The sequence below is a fragment of the Dendropsophus ebraccatus genome, chromosome 3 (genome assembly GCF_027789765.1).
Source record: "Dendropsophus ebraccatus isolate aDenEbr1 chromosome 3, aDenEbr1.pat, whole genome shotgun sequence".
Classification (NCBI taxonomy): Eukaryota; Metazoa; Chordata; class Amphibia; order Anura; family Hylidae; genus Dendropsophus; species Dendropsophus ebraccatus.
The window spans coordinates 141,832,837-141,848,390 of NC_091456.1; positions in this window are offsets into that span (position 1 = coordinate 141,832,837).

Here is a 15,554-nt window from a genome sequence, read left to right on the forward strand (position 1 = left end):
GTCACCTCCAAAACACCCGCTAAACTTATCAGTAGATTATACATCAGAGTATACAACGCTAATTCTATATCTGCAATTTGTATCTTTCTATGTTCTTGCATTCCTTTTCTATAAGCCCACAGATGAAGGAGTCTAAGTAGTCCTCTCCATTATATTCTAAAGCTAAGTAGTCCTCTCTATGCATCAACATGCCCAGTGTGTAGGCTTACAATGGTGACATGCAAAGGAATAGAAAGCTACAAATTACAGATTTGGTATCAGCATCCTTAATTCTACTTTCAGATTACTTTAGTTTAGGGTTTTGAGGAGGGTGGGTTGAAGGTGACAGAGTCCCTTTAACCCTTGGGCGACCCTGGACGTACCCGTACGTCCAGGGCCGCCTCACCGTGTTCAGGGCGGGGCTGCGCGGCGGCCGCGCTCTGAACCGCCACGGTCCTGGGTGCTGCTCGTAGCACGGGACCGCAGGTATTAGCAGGCACGGTCCGATCGCCGTGCCCGCTAATACAGTAATCGGATGCAGCTGTCAAAGTTGACAGCTGCATCCAATTACCGAATGCAGCCGTTCCCTGGTGTCTAGTGCAGAGGACCGCGGAGCGATCCACACATCTTACCCGTTCCGGGGTCAGCTCCGTAATGGCGCTGATCCCGGCTCGGCACTCGATTGCTTCCGGCTGCAGCAGCCGGAAGCAATCAATGTGCCTATCTCATGGATCTGTGCTGCATATCTATGCAGCACAGATCTCAATGAGAGATCAGTGCACTTATACTAGAAGTCCCCCAGGGGGCTTCTAGTATAAGTGTAAAAGTTAAAATGAAAGTGTGGTTATTAGTAAAAAGCCCCCTCCCCTAATAAAAGTCAGAATCACCCCCCTTTTCCCAGGTTATAAATAAAAATAAACAAATAAATAAATGAATAAACATGTTTGCTATCACCGCGTCCATAATCGCCCCAAACTATTTATTAATCACATTCCTGATCTCGCACGGTAAATAGCGTAAGCGCCAAAAAATACCAAAGTGCAAAATTGCGCATTTTTGGTCGCATCAAATCCAGAAAAATGGTAATAAAAAGTGATCAAAAAGTCATATATGCGCAATCAAGGTACCGATAGAAATAACACATCATGGCACAAAAAATGACACCTGACACAGCCCCATAGACCAAAGGATAAAAGCGCTATAAGCCTGGGAATGGAGCAATTTTTAGGAACATATATTTGTTAACAATGGTTTGAATTTTTTACAGGCCATCAGATACAATGAAAGTTATACAAGTTATATATCGTTGTAATCGTAACAACTTAAGGAACATATATAACAAGTAATTTTTACCCCAGGGCGAACGGCGTAAAAATGAAAACCCCCCCAAATAAAAGAAATGCGTTTTTTTTTCCAATTTCACCACACTTTGAATTTTTTTCTGGTTTTGCAGTGTACTTTATGAAAAAATTCAGCCTGTCATTGCAATTACAATTAGTGGCGCAAAAAATAAGGGCTCATGTGGGTTTCTAGGTGAAAAAATGCAAGTGCTATGGCCTTTTAAGCACAAGGAGGGAAAAACAAAAATGCAAAAATTGAAATTGGCACGGTCCTCTAAGGGTTAAACTTTACCAAGTAATATGAGAAATGTGGACCTTTGATTGGTCGCTATGAGCCAAAACCAGAATCTTACTATACAACAGCTTGATAAATCTTGTTCACATGTCAGAGAGCAGGCATAATACCACAGAACATGGGTAGTAAACCTTATGATGCCAAAGCTGATGGCCTAAAACCACAATGATGTCACAACCCAGAAAAGTCTGACTGACCGTAAGATAGCTCATATACCCTTCAGTCAACAATACTCAATACCCTTCCCAAATATTAAAGAAGAACTATCAGCACGTTAGACAAACCTAAACTGCTAATAGCCCCTAATAGCACCTGGGACGCTGGGGAGAAAGGTATGTGTGTTACCTTCCTACTCAGCGTTGGTCTCTCTCTGTCAGGGTAATATTCGCTCCAGTGCACTGTTAGGACCACTGCCGTGTTATTGGCTTGCCCCTTCTAATGATAATAATAATAATATTTATTTGTATAGCACCAACAGATTCCGCAGTACTTCCCCCCCCCCCCTTATGCATACAGTACAGAGGTTACATAATAAACAGTTAAATAATTATAAATAAAAATATAATAAAAATACAAAGTGTATACGAGACCTGGTCGTTGGAGTTTACAGACTACAACTGGGGTCAACACCAGGCTTTATTTTTCCACAAGTGCTTTATTTGTCCATGGTCCTTCTATTGTACATAGAACAGGATGAGCCAGTCCCACACTGATGTCTGATTGCGAGTAAAACGTATAAAGTGCATGGAACCGTCAGAGATATAGATAATCAATAGATATAATGATAATCTATAGAGCAGGTGGGCTGCATACTGCGGCAGTGCAGTGCAACATGCACCAGAGCGAAGATTACTCCGACTAACATCGCCAAGGAGGAAGGTAACATACATACCCTCCTCAGCATCCCAGGCGCTATAAGGGGCCATGAGATAAATCTAGCCTGCTGATAGCTTCCCTTTAAAGGAACATTCCAGGGAACAAAAAAAAATAAGGAGGTTGTGAACATAAAAACTTCCAGTACTTACCTACCCCGCTCCTCTGTCCTTATGCAAAGAACTTGTGTAATGAGACCCTATATATTTTGATCAAACCATATTGCCTCATGTACCACGTGCAGGTCCCCTGGGCCACATGAGCCCCTAACTTATGTGGGCCAGGGGACCTGCACATGGTACATAAGGGAATTTGGTTTAATCAAAATATATACCAACATCCTGGCGTTGGTTTTTAAATGTAGCCGAGAGGCATTGGTGTCAGCCATAGGTGTGAGGTGCAGCAGCTCTTTTCTCTCCATGTCTGTAATATTCAAACTCAACCACCAGTTAGCCAGTGCTAACCCTGAACAGGAGAACAGGCAAGGTAACTATAAGCTTTTTTTTTATTTTTACATTTACTATCCCTGGGTAAATCTTAAAAACTTGGTATATCTTCATGTGATCAGACTCCTACCTAAACTGTATACAGGTGCAGCAACTAGACCCTATATTGCAATTTTAATTGTTATAATGGTTGAGAGTATACAGGTGAAAAATTACAATTGTAACTCCTTGACTACTTATACATACCTGTTTAGCTACTCAACAAATAATCATACATCAAAAATAGTATATTACTTGTAAAAGAATGTAACTGCATGATCTGACAACAGATGGTTTTATTGTAGTCTGTAGTCATGGAGACACATAGATCAGCTGTAGATCCAAAAGGGTAGGGAGTTTTCAATCAACACAAGTTTACAACGATGTGGCTTATTTTTGTTATTTTAGACACACTAGAGAAATGCAAAAATGTTTTTCTAAGTTGTATAAATTCATATTCACTCTGTTGGAGGTTCCCATTAAGAGGATTTCCCAATGGAAACCTACAACACACGCCACAGTATAGGGAAACAGTGCTATCCTTTGCCCATAGGCTTGCATGGTACATGTCTTTTACTTGATACCTTTCAATAGACTAGTCCAGTCTACAGCAGGAAACAGTGTCCATGATGTAAACCAGACCAATAAGAGGCCAAAAGACATTCTTTTAGCGTCCATTGGGTGAATACCTATTGTATGGGTATATTTGATACATGTGCCGGGAGCTCTACCGCTGCATATGTTAAATAGATACAATATTAGGCCATGTTCACATGGCGTAAGAGACCGGCCATTCCGTAACCCGGCCGAGTCACGGAGTGGCCGGTCTCTGAAAAGATCATCCCGGCCGAATGCTCTTTTGGGCCGCAGAGTCCTGATGCGGGCACATCAGTGCGCACCCGCATCAGAACTCCCCACTGCACGCTTGCAGCCACTCGCTTCATTGTGTGCACTGACATGGTTTTCTACAGTCGATATTCATTGAATAACGGACGCAGAAAACTGACATGTCAGTTGTTTGCGGCGCCGCTAGGGGTCCAGGCCGGAGCGTATACGATGTGTATACACTCTGGCTGGGATCCCATAGACACCCGGCCAACGTATTTTCTCGTATTAACTATGGTCGTTGTTGCAATCGGCAACAACGGCCGTAGAAATAGGAAAAAATACGTTGTGTGAACATAGCCTTAAAGTAGACTAATTCCAAAACAGCTAAGAGGCAGTTGTTGAATATCTTATATAATGTGGAAAAATGTGGAAATTAAAATAAATATTTGGATCAATTATCTCCAACAATCTAGTTCTTATAGCATGTGATCTTATATCTTTCAAGAACAGCAGCCAGGCCTCTATGAATTCCTTTAATGCATCAACCATCACAACTTAGCTGGACATAGCCTTTAAACACAGGATGGTCCCCATCACTTAATGCGTCTTCCGCAATTCCTCAGAATCCTCGGTAGACTGAGTGTTTTACAGCCAGTCTTGCCAAGCCTCTACATAGTCTCATACCAATCATTAGTTTTATTTTCTTTCTATTAAATTGCCATTCACCCACAGCCCTACGTGAACTCTCCTACTGAAGGAGACTTGCTTATACAGCTGGAAGGCCATCCATCAAACCAAAGAACTGTTTGATATATATGTCCTCTTTGTAGGTTGACAAGTTTTTGTAATTGTAACTATTTAAAGGTGTAATAAACATTGTAAACGCTTCATGCATATAACAAAACGTTAGAATGGACAAAAACATCACTGCGGGAAGTGTCATCGTAGACAAATGGTGACATCATTCAGCCTAATAATAGGATCTTCTATCATATTATAAGTGACTGAACATATGGACTATAGACTGGTTAGAATACATTAAAATTAAAATAAAGACACAGATTCTATACATGAATCCATATGTGGCCATTTTGGTTGGAAAAAAATGTTTCTTAGACAAATATTTCTATATTAACTCATGACTGTTGAAAATCCTTTCTGACCCCCTTGTTACAGTTCACTAGCAGAGTCTTGTGTTCAGCATTAAGCGCTGTTAAATTTGACCCTACTGAAAAATTATCCATTGTCGTAGGTAGTTAAAGTGTCATTGTGTTCCACAGTTTTGAACAAATAAGGAGACAAACACTGGAACAATAGAAAAGCACAAGCTTCATTTCATACATGGTACCTTCTAGGCCATATTTTTGGCACCTTTCCCCCCTTCAAAGTAGAAGTCCGATGAGGAGGTGGTGGCAGGGAGCAGGGGAGGAGGTGGCTGCAAATATAAACATTCACCTACCTACTCAGCTCCAGCTCAGGGGTCCCGGTCAACTGGCCGCTGAGTGGGGCTGACAAGCCACGACCCTGGTCCCCGCTCAGTCCAGGAAGCTGCTGGGGGACCAAATTCTATTTCATAAAGAATATATTCAGAAAAACAACTAACTGCCTACTGAGCCAAGGCTTGAGGGTCCTCCCAAGTCTCTGACACAATGATGGGCGCCATCAGAGAACAAGACAACCTCAGGTGAAACTAGCTTTTAATTATTTGTCACTAAAGGTGCCCATGTACCTTAAAGGGAAACATGCTGCTGCGACTCCACCCTTATTCTAACACAAAGTTTGCTGGGATGGCTGACTAGTGATCAAGATTTTGAAATTGCTGCCCTGCTGAAGTCTGCCAAGCACAGCATCAAAGAGAGAAGCTATAAGGTACTGGGAACAATACAATCTCCTTCAGGGAGGTGATTGGTTCCCATTAAGTGGTCCATACATCTTCAATAAGTGATGTTCAGTTATCTCGCCTGACCGGCCCCATCCTTCCCATACACAGGAACATTCAGCCCGGCAGAGCATTCCCAGGTTCTCTATGTTTTGCTGCAGCGAGAGCTCTCTTTCTGTGGCATATCTGTCCCAAAACAAAAGGGTTGGGATCAGCAGGTTCAGACGTCTAAATGTAGTTGGACCTTTAGACTAAAGTTGGCCAAACCTACCAACTTTGTCAGATATAACTGTCTAAGTGTCCAATTAGACAAATCGATTTTAACCATAAACGTTTACCTGAAATCGTTCACCATATTACACATAACGGTAGTCGTTAGTTACAATTGCTTCTATGATTGTTACTACATCTAATCCCAGCAAATGAAGGAACAATGTGAATCTACACTGAACAATTAGTGAACAAATGCAGAATTACAGCGAGCGATTAACAACAAAGATAAACGATTTCTCGTTAGTTGTTTGATCATTCCCTGAATTTTTACTAAATGATATGAAAACGATAATTTGCACGATATTCGTCCTGTGTAATAATAATTATCACCTAACCCTATTGTTCTGTTAGAGATAAATCACCAGTGCTGCCGTGCAACGATTTACCTGTCCCCTTGCTGTAGAGGAAACACAAACATAGTATAAGTACAGTGCAAGCACTCCTTGAAGACCTTGCAGGTATACAGTACATGCCACATATTGAGAATCTAGGTTCTAGAGCATGCATTGTAAAATAATTTGTCCACTGAGCCTAAAGTTTTTACTGTATGTTCACAACCAACCATGTAATATTGTTAAGTAATATTGATCTGGGATCAGCAGACTATACGATAAATGTCCGAAAGATGTGGGTGCACCAATCTCAAGATCATAGCACCCTAGCCTAGTTATGGCCAGGCCAGGAAGCTTTCAGACTTAAGGACCTATTCCATGGAACGATTATGAGCCATATTCGGCCGATATCGGCCGTTACGGCTGATAATTGTCCCGTGGAATAGAAGGCAATGATCAGCCGACATTGCCAATGTTGGCTGATCGTTGCGTCGTTTGTCTTTCAAACATGTTGAAAGACAAACGACTCATAGAGCAACGATCTGCTGCCGTCGTTCCGCGGAATAGGAGCGATGGCAGCATACCGCTGCTGTATGCTATGGGCTACCCAGACAATCTAGCAATCACCCGGGCACCCCCTGGAGCTCCCCGTGGCCCCTCCAGTACTTAACCGCTGATGCCACGTGGAATAGCTAATAGCGCTCATTTGCTCCTCTCAGTCGGCCCGTGGAATAGGGCCTTTAGGCTATGTTCACACTATGTAAAAACTATGGCTTGTTTTAAATATAATGGCTGTTGTTTTTATGAAATAGGGCTGTTGTTGTTACATAGAGTGAACATAGCCTATAGCATACCTGTACCCACTTAACCACCCGCAAAACTACTGGTACAGTTTCCTAAATGAGGGGAAGTCCTTCGCGGATGCCTTTTCCAAAATGCTGCTGCTTTTTTAGGTGAAAATCATCTTTTATTCCTCATTAGCGGTGTTAATGAGGTGGGGCTTAGAACCGTAGAGCCTTAGGCTTGCCCAGCCTCTGTAGTATTATTCGCCCCCCCCCTTAGATTCTCCTACCACCCCTGGGGTGGATTTCTTGTCTCCAACACTTGTTTCTTCAATTGCAAGTGCGCCTAACGATCCTAGGTGGTCAGTGGCGTAGCGACCCCGCCCCCCTCCTTGCATCCTCTGCGCCCGCCGCTCCGCTCTCCCGGACCCCCGGCTGACGCTGGCTCCCTCCTTGTATCCCCTGCGCCCGCTCGCCCACAGCTCCGCTCTCCCAGACCCCCGGCCGATGCTCCGCTCCCTGTTGGTGTCCCCAGGATTCCCCTGCAGCACACGCATCAGGGAGCTGTGTGCACTGGGGCTGTTACTTCCTGGTCAGGAAGCGCTCCCCGACCCGGAAGTAACAGCCCTGGCGCACACTCACCTTCCTGGTGCGTGTGCTGCAGGGAAATCCCGGCCAGGGAGCGGAGCATCGGCCGGGGGTCCGGGAGAGAGGAACGGTGGGCGAGCGGGCGCAGGGGATACAAGGAGGGAGCCAGCATCAGTCGGGGGCCATCCAACACAGCAGAAGAAGCGATGAGAAGGGAGGTGCGACGGGGGAGCGAGGTTAAAGGTGAGTTGTTGGTTGTTTTTTTTCCCGCTTTGTTTTTATCTGCATGACAAGAGGGACAAGATAAGGGGACAACACGGGGGCCATTTACAAGGGTGGGTAACATGAGGTGGAGAGTATGTCTAAGAAGACAACACAGTGGGGGCATCTAAATGGGGGGCAACATAGGGGGGAAATGTATAAGAAGACAACAAGTGGGGGCATCTACATGGGGGGAAACATAGGGGAGAAATGTATAAGGAGACAACACAGTGGGGGCATCTATAAGGGGGGGCAACATAAGGGAGGCATCTATATGGGGGAAAAGATAAGGGGGGCATGTATAAGGGGACAACCAGGGGGGCAACATAAGGGAGGCATCTATATGGGGGCAACATAAGGGGGACAACAAAGAGGGGCCATATATAAGGGGGGGCATGTGTAAGGGGAAAACACAGGGGGCCACCTACAAGAGCGGGGGGAGCATCTATAAGGGGTACAACACAGGGGACCATCTATGGGGGGTCAACATAAGGGTGCAACCTGTAATGGGAGGCAACATAAGGTGGCCATCTATAAGGGGAGGCAACATAAGGGGGCCATCTATAAGGGGAGGCAACATAAGGGGGAAATACAGGGGGGCATCTAAAAGAGGGGCAGAGGGGGACAAATCAGGGAGGCATCTGTAAGAGGGACTACACAGAGGGGGCCATCTATAAGGGGGCCATCTGGAAAGGGGACTACACAGAGGGGGGCTATATACTATAGGGGATACACAGAGGGGGCCATCTATAAGGGGGCCATCAAAGGGGCCATCTATAAGGGGGACTACACTGAGAGGGGCTCTCAAGGAGATGCACATGGGGCCATCTATATGAAAGACTGAACAAGGGGCCATCTCTACACAGAGGGGGGCATATACTATAAGGGGGTCACATAGTATCAGGGCTACCCCATAACTGAGGGTGTAAAGGGGCCAATACAGATGTGCAGTTTGTAGAGATGATGGTGCCAGAGTGAGGAGCCTAATATGTCTGTCTGGCAGATTCTGTGGATTCGTGGCTTGGAGACGTTCTCATAATGGCCCAGGACAGAAGAAGAAGATGAAAAGGGAAGAACTCTGATCAGAGAAGACGTCCCCTGTGAGTCACCTGATGTAACAGCACTGTAATGTATATGGTAAACAGAACCTGTGTAGAGCTGGATCTGCCTTTACTGGATGAGGTGATTCAGTAGCAGCGGTGGTGTTAGTCAGTATGTGGTGGTGTTAGTCAGTATGTGGTGGTAATATTTGCTACTTGTAATCCAGTACTGTGTTTTATTGGATTTAGTATACTGGATTTGGTCAGTAACAATATGGTGGTGATGGTAGTGGCTGTGGTGTGGTTGTAATATTTGCCCCTTGGTATTTTGGTCAGTATATAGGATTTGGTCAGTTACAGTATGGCGGTTATACAGTGTGTATGGTGATAATATTTCCCTTCTATATACTGGTATTATTGGTAATATCGGTCTTAATCTATCGCATCGCTTGGTCAAGGAAGAGGGGCCCCAAGTTGAACTCTTGGACCAGGGCCCAAGGGACATTAGCTACGCTCCTGTAGGTTGTGCATGCACAGTGACACAGCTGGGCTTCACGTTAGCATGTCATTGTACCTGCACCATCTAGGATTGCTATGGCGCATGCGCAATTAAAGACATGAGCGTCGGAAACCATAGATCCAGCCTGGGGGCGGTACAAGAATCCAGGGGGTGGTGAAGAATATTATCGAAGAGGGAGGACTAGGGCAAAAATGCTATAGATCCCGACTCATTAACACCACTACTGAGGAATAAAAGATGATTTTCACCCAAAAAATGGCACCAGCTGCATTATAGAAAAGACATCCGGGAAGGACTTTGCCTCATCTAAGGAACGGTACAAGTACTTGGGGGGTTGCAATGGCTAGAGGTTCACTTTAAGGTAGGTGTGGGTCCAAGGAGTAAGATCTACATCTACCAGATACTTATGGTATATCCTGTGGCGATGCCATCAATGTCCCAGATAGGAATACCTTTTAACCTTCTTCAATAGCTCATAGCCACTATTGTTCTACTTACCCTCAAGAGTCCTGTTATAAACTATGTAATCCCGGTTTTTAAACCTAGCTTGTTAAATTATGTACAGCCTCATGTAAAAACAGTCACGGTGTTGGCGATCCAACTATTTGAATGGATTTGGGTGTAAACACAATTCTTCCAGCTTTCCAGGTGGAAATGTAAGGTATGATTTTTCCACGTTCTTAATGGTAATCGGCTCTGACCACAGACTTAAAAAGCTGGAAGAATTTTACAAACTTTAGTAAATCTGCCTATTAATCTGGAATGAACATTTTACAGCTCTCTGGATTTACATCATAGCCAAAACAGGCTCTGGTTTGCACCTGCATTTTAAGGTTATAAAAACAAGTTATGAACTATTGTATTACTGCAAAAATAAAAAAAAGACTCTAATATTTTGTTTTAAAAAGTAGGGGTGAAAATACCATCTAATAAAGACTTTGGCAAATACCGTAAAATATTTAATATATTCTCCCTTACTTGGCAGTTTTGTTATCCAAATAAAAAAACCTGCTCGATGTGTTTTTGGATGAAGAGTATTTAAAAAAAAAAGCAAAACAAATGAGAATAATCCCAAAGACCAACGAGGATTATGGGGTGTGATGATCAAATAAAAGAGATTTTACAGCGTGTGTACTGAAATATTAATTGGGGTGTATAATGTGTTTGGAACCGCTGAATTATGCAGTAGATTTTTGTCAGTGTGTTATTTTAGACATGTGCAACTGATTATGGTCAACATGTGAATTATTAATCCTTGAAAGCTACTCTGGAAAGTTTTGGCATAAGTGCACAATTTATTTTTATGTTCTGCTCAGCTAAAGGCCAGTTACTTAACAAATGACTGTAAAGCCTTGAAATGTCCAGATTACCGTGAAAATTCATTTGGAAAAGTTGAACTTGACAGTAGTACAGGCACAATGCGCTATATAATCACTTTGTCAAACAGCTCCTAAAATATAGGAAGAGACGCAGGCACCTCTCAACCTAGGCCTAACATCCCATACTACTACTAATAATAATGCTTTTATTTGTATAGCGCACACAGATTCTGCAGCACTTTACATAGTTCAGCCAATTATTGCTCCCTTTCCCATTAGGGCTCACAATCTAAATTCCCCTATCTGTATGTTTTGGGTGTGGCAGGAAACCGGAGTACCCGGAGGAAACCCACGCAAACACAAAGAGAACATACAATGAACCTCCTGAAATCTCTTTAGTGATCATTCCAATACCTGTTCTTAAGACATCACTTAAAAGTAAAGGGAAACTGTGACAGTGAAAATGCCATCCAATCTGCAGGCAGCATGAAATAAGGCAGGAAAAGCTAAGCAGATTGATATATATTGTGTGGCAAAATAAGCCCTTATATAAAGGGGTTGGCCACCTTTTATCCTCTTTATTGAAAAATTAACAGCAGAGGTAAGGGCTGTATTACACGGCCTGATCAACAAAGTAAATGAGCACTGATCTGCTAGATCCGCGCTCAATTACTGAGCCTATCACATGGCTTGACCATCGTGCAGCAATCGACCATCATGCAGCAGTCATTAGCTATGTCTGTGCAGCCCTTGCCTAGTGTACATACCTGTCCATGCTCCCCAAAGCTTCTGCCCTCTCCCTATTATCTTTCTGGCTTCTTTCTGGTCCTTCCTGGCGAGTACTGCAGAGCCGGCCTCTGAAGTGATAGGCCTCTCAGCCAATAGTGATCAGCCACTTCAGAGGCCGGCTCTGCACTTCTATTGGCGGATGCGGACAGCGGGCAGAAGACAGGAGGGTATCGGGGAGCAGACAAAAGCATCGCGGAGAGTGGTGTGGTATGTTTAAACATTATTTTTTTTTTTAAACAATTGTTAGCTTATTATATGTAGTGTTGTGCGCCCAGTGGCCAATGATTTAAGGTCAGGAGCCAAAGACACAATCAGACAATGATTATTGTCATCAGCTGGTTGTTGTTTCTATTACATAGAATGATGATCTGCTGAATCCGCCTGATTCGAAAAACTTGCGCACCACCTTGACCTGTTTGGTAGTTCAGCTCCTCTATAGTCCCCTATACCCCTGTGCCGCTAGAGAGCTTCCCTGTCCATTCATTGTTATCTATGGGGGAGCATCTGATGATATACATCACTGTGCCCCCTTCTCTGCACCTGTGCTCCTTGCTAGAATGCAGTCTACTGCTATGGAGGAGACACATAGGCAGCAATGTATGGACATAGGTGCTGTCTGGCAATACAAGGAAGACTAGTGGAGTGAACTAATAGGGCCTCAGCGGAGAGAAAGTTCCTTACTGTTAGCAATGTTGTTCATTTCAAAAGAATATAAAAAGTGGCCAATCCACTAATTGAAAAGCCTGAAAATAGTGCAAATAATAATGCGACTCTATGTTGTTATATGGGTCCAAGATGTTCCAAATGTATTAAAATGCACACTTTATTTTGCACAGGTGCCAATCTCAGGGAATGTGGGACATTGTTTCAAGGATTTTGAGCAGAACAGCCCCTTTAAGCATTTTTTCAATATACTTTCTGTATCAACATCTCTGCTTGATTTCATTTAAAACAAATAACTACATTTATTAACTAAAATAAATAAATGTATTTATTATAAATTTATTATTTATTTGTATAGCGCCAACAGATTCTGCAGCGCTTTTTAATTTTAATTTTTTTTTTTACACAATACAGGGGTTAAAATAGGAACACAGAAAAAAAAACAAATTTGGTCAGCTCTCCTAGAACACCATTCACACTAGGCAGGAGCACGTTGCTATGGTGAGCTGTTGCATTTTTCTGCGTTTTTGTGTGTTTAAAATAGGAACCTCTCTCTAAACTCTGTGATGGACATGTAATAGACATGTGATAGACTTACTGTAGAGTTATCAGACCTGCTGAAAAGAAGAACTAAAACTTGTCAGGTTATAAGGAGAGATCAATAAGTCTGAATACCAATGTGTTTCTCTTAGGGTGGTATTACACGGAACAATTTTCGTTCGAAAAATCGTTAAATCGTTCGGATTTGAACGATAATCATTTTGTGTAATAGCAGGCAACGATTAAACGACCAACGAGAAATCGTTGATCGTTTAATAGGATCCGGACCTATTTTTATCGTTTGATCGTTCGAACATCGTTGGCACATCGTTCGGTGGAATAAGAATTCACAGCTGAAATGTACGCAATAGCGACGACTAAACGACCGCAAGAACGATCATAAATAACGATCATCGTTTCATGTACTTGGGCGAACGATTTCGGGTCGTTTGCCTTAGCGGTCGTTTAAGATCGTTTATCGTTAATCGTTAGTCGTCGGAAAATTGCTTGGTGTAATAGTACCCTTACTCTCTCTGTAACTCTTAACCACATTTGCTCCTAGTGTATTAACATAAGAAGTAATGGGGCATTCAGTGCTTTAACCTGTGTGAAAAGTTTGTGTATTGCAGATGTTGAGGTCTGTGTCCGCAGCTCATCCTGGGAGGTAGAGGATTCCACACACTGCTCGGTGGCGGCTAATAATGGATACAATTATCTGCTCAATAGGACTGTAGACAAAGCACTAATAAATGGCTTTCATTAACTAATGTAACCATGAATACAGTTCTAATGGAGGAGTGTAAATCCTCCTGGCTTCCCACATCAGTGAAAGCAGTGAAAGTGCTTGAGATAAAGACAAACAGAAAGCTTTGAAAACAACTGTTACATTGGTGCTATATTCCCCAGCGCTGACTAAGCTCCTCATTAACCTCCTCAATGTGTTCTTCTGTTCCTTACAACTACTGGAATCTGTATAAGGTCTCATAGTTTACACATCCAAGTCCTTATAAAGGGCCGTATGCAAAGCTTGTAATGCATTCCATTATCATCCGCCATTAAATGTAACTTTTTTCTTTTCTTTTTCTCTTTTTTTCTTTTGCAAATAACACAGCTTTTGTTTGTGGTCGGAGAACAAACATCAAAACCTTTAGTGTTCATTGAGTAAGGGCTGACGAATCTTATACATCAAGCTGAGCCATGGAGGGGGTTAAGGTGATCGCATCAGATACCCTTCTCTAGTTTATACTTGTACTAGGGCTAGCAAGCACTTCTTGTCACCAATAGTACTTTGTAGTTGGTTTCCAAAAGTTTCTAAACATTTTGAAGAGAAAGTACTGTAACTATTGAATTCCGTGGCCATCAGAACACTGTGTCAGATTGGAAAAAATACACCACTTCCTGTAGGACATATTGCAGCTGATAAGTACTAGAAGACTGGAGATTTTTAAATGGAAGTAAATTACAAATCTATATAATTTTCTGAAACCAGTTGATTTGAAAGAAAAAGATTTTCACCGGAGTACCCATTTAAGCTATTGTGCTTGGTTCCCATTCTGTATTCATGTACTGTGCTTGGTTCTCATACTTTCTCTATGCACTGTGATTAGTTCTCATATTTTATCTATGCACTGTGCTAGGTTTTAATACTGTCTTTATACATTGTGCTTGGTTCTCATACTGTATCTATGCACTGGTTTTGTTCTTATACAGTATTTATGCACTTTGGTTCTCATACTGTATTTATGCACTGTACTTGGTTTCATACTGTATTTATGTACAGTACTCGGTTCTCATCCAGTATTTATGCATTGTGCTTGGTTCTAATACTGTATTTATGCTCTGTGCTTGGTTTCTATACTGTCTTTATGCATTGTGCTTGGTTCCTTTACTATATGTATGCACTGTGCTCAGTTCTCATACTGTATTTATGCACTGTGCTTGGTTTCATACTGTATTTATGTACTGTACTCGGTTCTCATCCAGTATTTATGCATTGTGCTTGGTTTTAATACTGTATTTATGCTCTGTGCTTGGTTTCTATACTGTCTTTATGCATTGTGCTTGGTTCCTTTACTATATGTATGCACTGTGCTCAGTTCTCATACTGTATTTATGCACTGTGCTTGGTTTCATACTGTATTTATGTACTGTACTCGGTTCTCATCCAATATTTATGCATTGTGCTTGGTTCTTATACTGTATTTATGCACTGTGCTTGGTTTCATACTGTATTTATGTACTGTACTCGGTTCTCATCCATTATTTATGCATTGTGCTTGGTTCTAATACTGTATTTATGCTCTGTGCTTGGTTTCTATACTGTCTTTATGCATTGTGCTTGGTTCCTTTACTGTATGTATGCACTGTGCTCAGTTCTCATACTGTCTTTATACATTGTACTTGGTTCTCATACTGTATTTATGCACTGTGCATGGTTTTTATACTGTATTTATGCGCTGTGCTTGGTGCTCATGCTGCATTATTGCCCTGCTTGTGGCTCTTATACTGTATTTATGTACTGTACTTGGTTCTCATACTGCCTTTCTGCATTGTACTTGGTTCTCATACTGTATTTATGCACTGTACTCGGTTCTCATACTGCCTTTCTGCATTGTACTTGGTTCTCATACTGTATTTATGCACTGTACTCGGTTCTCATACTGTCTTTAGGCATTGTGCTTGGTTTCATACAGTATTTATGTACTGTACTCAGTTCCTATACTGTATTGTTTGCACTGTGCTTAGTTCTCCTACTGTATTTATGCACT